Genomic DNA, 6,000 nt, shown 5'->3' on the forward strand with positions numbered 1-6,000 from the left:
AACCCCAAATGGTGTCACAAGTTGGACACAACTGAAATAACTGAACAACAGAAAATTACAAATGAGACCATATTTGAGACAGGGTGTCACCATTAGTCAGGATGGGCTCATGACACAGATGAATTTCATACTGCTTCATTCGAATATGAAGCTTTTATGGAAATACAGTGGGTGTTAAATAACCTTGGTGTGAACGTTAAAAGTAACATAATAACCATTTTTTATCATCACTTAAGTACAAAAAACTGTAACTCTTTAAAGTTGAAATAACTCTAGAACAACTAAAGTTTAATTTTCTTAAAGTCTCTCTCTCACACTCACACAATGTTCCTTGATGACGTGGCGATTCCAACATTTGGACACATTGTAAGCTTCACAATCACTGGTATGAAGAAATATGAGTGAGGAACCATGTAACAGTTTTTTAAGTTGTTACCAAAGTAATCAACTTTATCTTTTAAGAAACAGTCCATTAAAAGAAATAGTTCATAAAATTGTGCACCAGTTTCAGGGCAGCTCATAGGGTACTTCCATATTATTGTGAAACATACCAGTTTTCCTATGTCAGTGTACTTAGGATATTGGAGCTAAAAGGAGAACTTTTTTCTTAGTGAAACTAGTAATGATTAGTCAGCAATTAATTTATTAAGCACTATGTGCCAAGGACTGGGACTGACACTGTTCAAAACTAAAACCATCCTGTTTTCGGACAAGTGAATGGTGCAAAAGATATGTTACTGAAATCAATCAATAAGCATTTATTAAGAGCCTACTATGTGGTAGCACTGAGAATGAAAATACAAAAATTGAAGTCCCTTCCTTCAAGGAAGCTTGTTTTCTGTAGCGGCAAACAATATGTACATTTTCAAGTATATGTAAGCTAATTGAAGAGAAGAAAAGGTACTAGTGAAAGATAATTAGTTATTTTGAATGTGTTAAATTTGAGATGGCTACAATACACCCAGTTGGCCCAAGGGACTTATTTTACTTAAGGAAGCAATTCTCATCTTATTTTAGAGATCTAGTTATTTTAATCATGGTTAAATATGAAATCTATTTGCCATGGGCAAATGACACATTTGATCTTACACCAGCTGAATGAGAAGAGTTCATAGCTTCATCTTGTAAGAGATTGTAGAAACAAGCTTATGAACCAAAAAAATCATATGTTTTGGCTAAAGGTTAATTAAGAGATCTCTGGTTTATCAACAAAGGAATACAAATTTTATTACTACTTGGAGGAACTTATTTGTGTGCATTTTCTCCTGAGGCTGTTATAAAGACAAAATACCTGTCTTAAGTGGTGGTTGTAAAAGAATTATAAGCCTTAATATCTTCAATGATACTACATATTAAGAAACTCTATTCCCCAAACAAGTCTATCAACAACTAACAATAGCATTATCATGGTTATTAGTTTAATAATGTATAAATCTGAGCATTGTAAAATATTTAATCAATAAATATATCTGTGTATATTGCATATTACATTCCTTTGTTGAATTTTAAGATTTAGTTGCATTTAAAATTGTAATACATTATTAATTTTATTTGAATAAAGTATGGACCAAGAAAATTATTTGTGTAGGATATTTTATGAGAAGTATGTGATTTTTCAAAAAAGGTTCATAAAGTTTGGATATTTCTTGGGGTGGGGAAGAAGGGAAAGGAAGGGCATTCCAACAAGGGGATACTTAGATATAGGGACAGAGATGGGTATCTGAGATATTGCTAGGAAACTGCCAACAGTCAAAAACTGACTTTATTCTGTTCCACTGCCATAGATGCCATCTTTCTATCTTTAATCAAGGGAACATAGCATTTACACTTACATACTCAGGGGTGTTGCCAGTCTCTCAAAAAACTGCTGCCTGCCCACGTTGAGTTGTCTGTTTCATTTAACAACTCTTTAGCCTCCTTTGGTCACCAAGGCAACAAAATTCTCTCAAGAACTATTTTCACTCCTCCCACAGAATTTCCTGATCATTCTATTCACATTAATTCTACTTCCCTGGCTGTTGACAGTTTCAGAATTTGTGATCTGGCTTCCCATTCCCATTACATATAGGATGCCTTACTCCCTTAGTTTCCCTTTGCTCCCTCTGGCAGCCTCAACTGACCAGATCCCATCTGGGCTATATGATGACTCATACAGCTTGAATGAGATTTTGTTGTTGTTCAGTCATTTCAGACTCTTCTTGACCCCATTTTGGGGTTTTCTTAGCAAAGATACTGCACTGGTTTGTTATTTCCTTCTCCAGCTCATTTTACTAATGAGGAACTGAGGGGAAAAGGGTTAAGTGACTTGCTAAGGATCACACAGCTAGTAAGTGTCTGAGGTCAGATTTGAACTCAGAAGATGAGTCTTCTTGATTCCAAACCCTGTGCTCTACCCACACTGCTCCACCTACTAGGATGAGCTAGGAATCACTAATTCCTGGTCCTCCTTAATTCTAATCCTTCTATAGATTATTTCCAAATTATCCTGCGTATAATTGCTGCATGTTATCTTCCTCAATTGTTAACTCCTTAAGAATAGGCACTGTCTTTTTACATCTTTATATTCCAAGAGCTTAGGACAGCAACTGACACAAAGTAGGCATTTAATAGATGTACATTGACTGAGCAACTCTCCCTTCCAGTGAGATAGAGGGCCACCAAGCCTTACCATCTGACCGGCATTTTTCCCTTCCACATTCCTGGGGTCTGTCATCTGACCTACTGAAAAAACCTAAAGACTCCTGGACCTGACATCAGCTCTGCTGCTATACACATCTGCCCTGCAGCTGAACTCTTATGTATGGGTTCTCTCTCCCAATCAGAATTTAAGCAACAGGAGAGCAGAGACTCTCTTGATTTTCTGTATGTATCCCAGGAACTTAGCACATTAATAAGTGCTTCTTTGATTTATTCATCCATATAGTTATAACTAAATGTAAAGACTAGACTGCTTTAAAAAAAAAATTAGATTGCTCCTTCAGAAAAAGATGGAGAAGCAGTGTGATATAACAGACAGAGTACTAGATTAAGAATCAGGAGGGTTCTAATCTTGGCCCTGCCAATAACGAACTAGAGAATGCAACTTTAGGCGTTGTGGTTACCATCTAGGAGCCTCAGGCCACTCCTTTGCTAAATGAGAGATGAGCTAATAGAATTCCAGAGTCCCATCTAGCTCTAACATACTATGATTTGTGAAGTGTGTAAAAGTGTGATTAATGTAGAAACAGCGAGAGGTGTCAAAGACAAAAGTGAGGAAGATACCTGGACAGAATAACAATAAGTTGCTGATTGGGGCCTATTTTCAAATCCCTTCCTCATCCCTCCCCTGCTCCGTAAGGGTGAGCTAACCATAACAAAAAGCATTGGAAGGGAGCATGGTTTCAATCTGCACCAGATCCCTCTCTATATTTAAGTGACTTTAGATCCAGCATTCTGAATCTCTGTCTAATGATTGACCCTTCAGGATGTGTGAGTTCAACATCAGTTGTGAATTGTGTTATGTTGCCTACTCTCTCACCTACTATAGAAGAATCAGTCATGGGGGCTAAGCAAACTGAATTGTGTAGTTCTTAGAAACCTAGGTTCCAAATGCCCTGTGCATTTTCCAATAGTCTTTGTATGTTCTAATGGCCTCTTCCAGACCTAGGTAGCCTCTGAGACTGCCTAGGTCTGGGAGAAGCCATGAGCATATAGTTTCATGTGAATGTTTTATTATGTATTGTTCTTGAAAATTCTTTTAAATTTTATTTTCAGATCCAAATTCAGTCCTCCCTAAATCCCACCCCACCCCCACTGAGAAAGAAAGAAAAAATGAAACTTGTTACAAATATGTATAGTCAAGCAAAACAAATCCCCACATTGGCTGTATCCAAAAAAGAAACATGCCATAGTTGGCACTCTGAGTCAATCACCTCTCTAGATTCAGGTGAGGAATGTATTATATATTATTTTATCAGTTCAATGTTCTGAGTAAAGTAGCTGTCTACAGTATCAAAGTATGCCTGTCTATTCTTATGAGGAAGTGATTCCATTATGCCAAAGACACATTACTAGAAATCAGTGAAATATAGCAAGTTCAGGGAAAAGGTGAGGTTTGCAAAGTATATTCAACCATGTATTTAATTAAATTAAATAATATAGTTAAAAGGAAAGTGAGTTGTACATAAAAGAGATCTACAGTACCACATACAATCCTCTCCCTCTAAATGCCCCTTTGATTTGATGTTTGTTAATAACTTAAGAAAATCGAATCTCTATATTTTCCAAGTAAAGAAACTGAGGGCTAGAAAGTCTCCGATGAAATAGAGTCAACATTCACCTGAAAGAATGGCGGGTCTCAAGACTGAATCAATTATCCTGATTCCCTGTCCAGTAACCTTTTTACTTGAACACACTCTCTGCACCACTTACCTTTATTTTGTAGGGAGTCATATGAAGGAGGTAGAGAAAGAAGGATCAGATGTCTAGGAGGGCTTAGGTATCTAGAAAAGACACAGACAGATCAATTTTTAAAGGGACCTCAGAAGTCATGTATTTTAAAACCAATTGCTAACCATGAATCCCTTTTACACTGAAGTAGATGAATAGTCATCCTGTCACTACCTGAAGACCTAACTGGAGGAGGACTATTAAGTTGCAGGTAAGGATCGACATTGGTAGAGAGGGTTTTCTCACTAGTAAAATCATAGGCCTGAACCAAAAGGAAAGAAATAACAGCAAACACATACTGAACAACTACTACTTTAAGTTAACTAAGATCATTGGAAGGTTTTGATCACCTCTACTTGCCCCAGGGATGTTCATAGCTAGGAAGAAAAGGCATCAGTTTAAACTTCCTTGGACAACTTCTAGGTGTATATCCCAAAAAGATTATTGAAAGGGGGGAAGGGGAAACCTATTTGTACAAAAATATTTATAGCAGCCCTTTTTGTGGTGGCAAAAAATTGGAAACTGAGGGGATACTCATCCACTAGGGAAGGGCTGAATAAGTTGTGGAGTGTGGTTGTAATGGGATATTATTGTGCTATAGGAAATGAAAAGTAGGGTGACTTGAGGAAAAACTTGTAATGACTTACATGAACTGATGCAAAATGAAGTGAGCAGAACCAGGAGAGCACTGTATACAGTAACAGCAATATTGTACGATGAAGAACTATGAATGACCTAGCTATTCTCAGCAACAAAATAATCCAAGACAATTCCAAAGGGCTCATGAGAAAAAAACTGTTCACATCCAGAGGAAAAAATGATATCTGAATATAGATTAAAGCATGCTATTTTTCTCTTTCATTTTTGTTGTTTGAGTCTACTTGCACAAAATGACTAATATGGAAATGTTTTACACGATTGCACGTATATCACCAATATAAGATTGCTTACCATCACAGATGGGGGAGAGAAGGGAGGGAGGAATAGAAATTGGAACTCAAAACTTTAAAAAATCAATGTTGAAAATTGTTTTTACATGTAATTGTGTAGAGAACCTTGAGGGGTTTGAAAGAGTCCCTGATTAAGAGATTCCCTCCTCCAAGGGAGAATGATAGCTGACTTGAGAAGTGGGACGTTGTTCTCAGGTGCACGTCCTTGAATTTGGGTGTTGAAGTTCCAGGAATCAGGGCCCCTGCTATACAGGATAATATTCCAGGAAAAGAGGCCCTGAGGCCCCCCTTGCTACTAATCACGATCTTTTCAACTCTCATGCCTTGATCGATACCTCTATGGTTTTTCACTACATAAGCACTCCGACCCCTCTGATTTGTTGGCTCAATATGTCTTGAATAAACTCAACTTGTTCAGACTGTTGTGTCCCGCCTGTCTTTTCATCCTTGTTCTGTGAGCCCCATAACCGCCCCGGGACCTGCTTGACTGCGCTGGCCGCAGCATAATTGGGGGAAAAATAAAATATTATTTAAAAAACTTCCTTGGATAGCATTTTGAAGACTTCTTGGTCATCCAAATTATACCAAAGAAGTTCATCTGAATTTTAGAAGGCAAGCAAAT

At 37.4% G+C, this 6,000-nt stretch overlaps 1 protein-coding gene across 1 annotated transcript in view; it reads right to left on the bottom strand.

The window, feature by feature from the left end:
- The window catches only part of TMEM243 (transmembrane protein 243), a 33,709-nt gene extending 31,803 nt beyond the window's left edge, over window positions 1-1,906 (bottom strand). Inside the window, exon 1 of the mRNA XM_072653242.1 lies at window positions 1,833-1,906. The gene's annotated coding sequence lies outside the window, so the exon portion shown is untranslated. The remainder of the gene's footprint in view (window positions 1-1,832) is intronic.
- Window positions 1,907-6,000: the final 4,094 nt, after the last annotated feature.

The sequence above is a fragment of the Notamacropus eugenii genome, chromosome 3, assembly GCF_028372415.1.
Source record: "Notamacropus eugenii isolate mMacEug1 chromosome 3, mMacEug1.pri_v2, whole genome shotgun sequence".
NCBI classification, from domain to species: Eukaryota; Metazoa; Chordata; class Mammalia; order Diprotodontia; family Macropodidae; genus Notamacropus; species Notamacropus eugenii.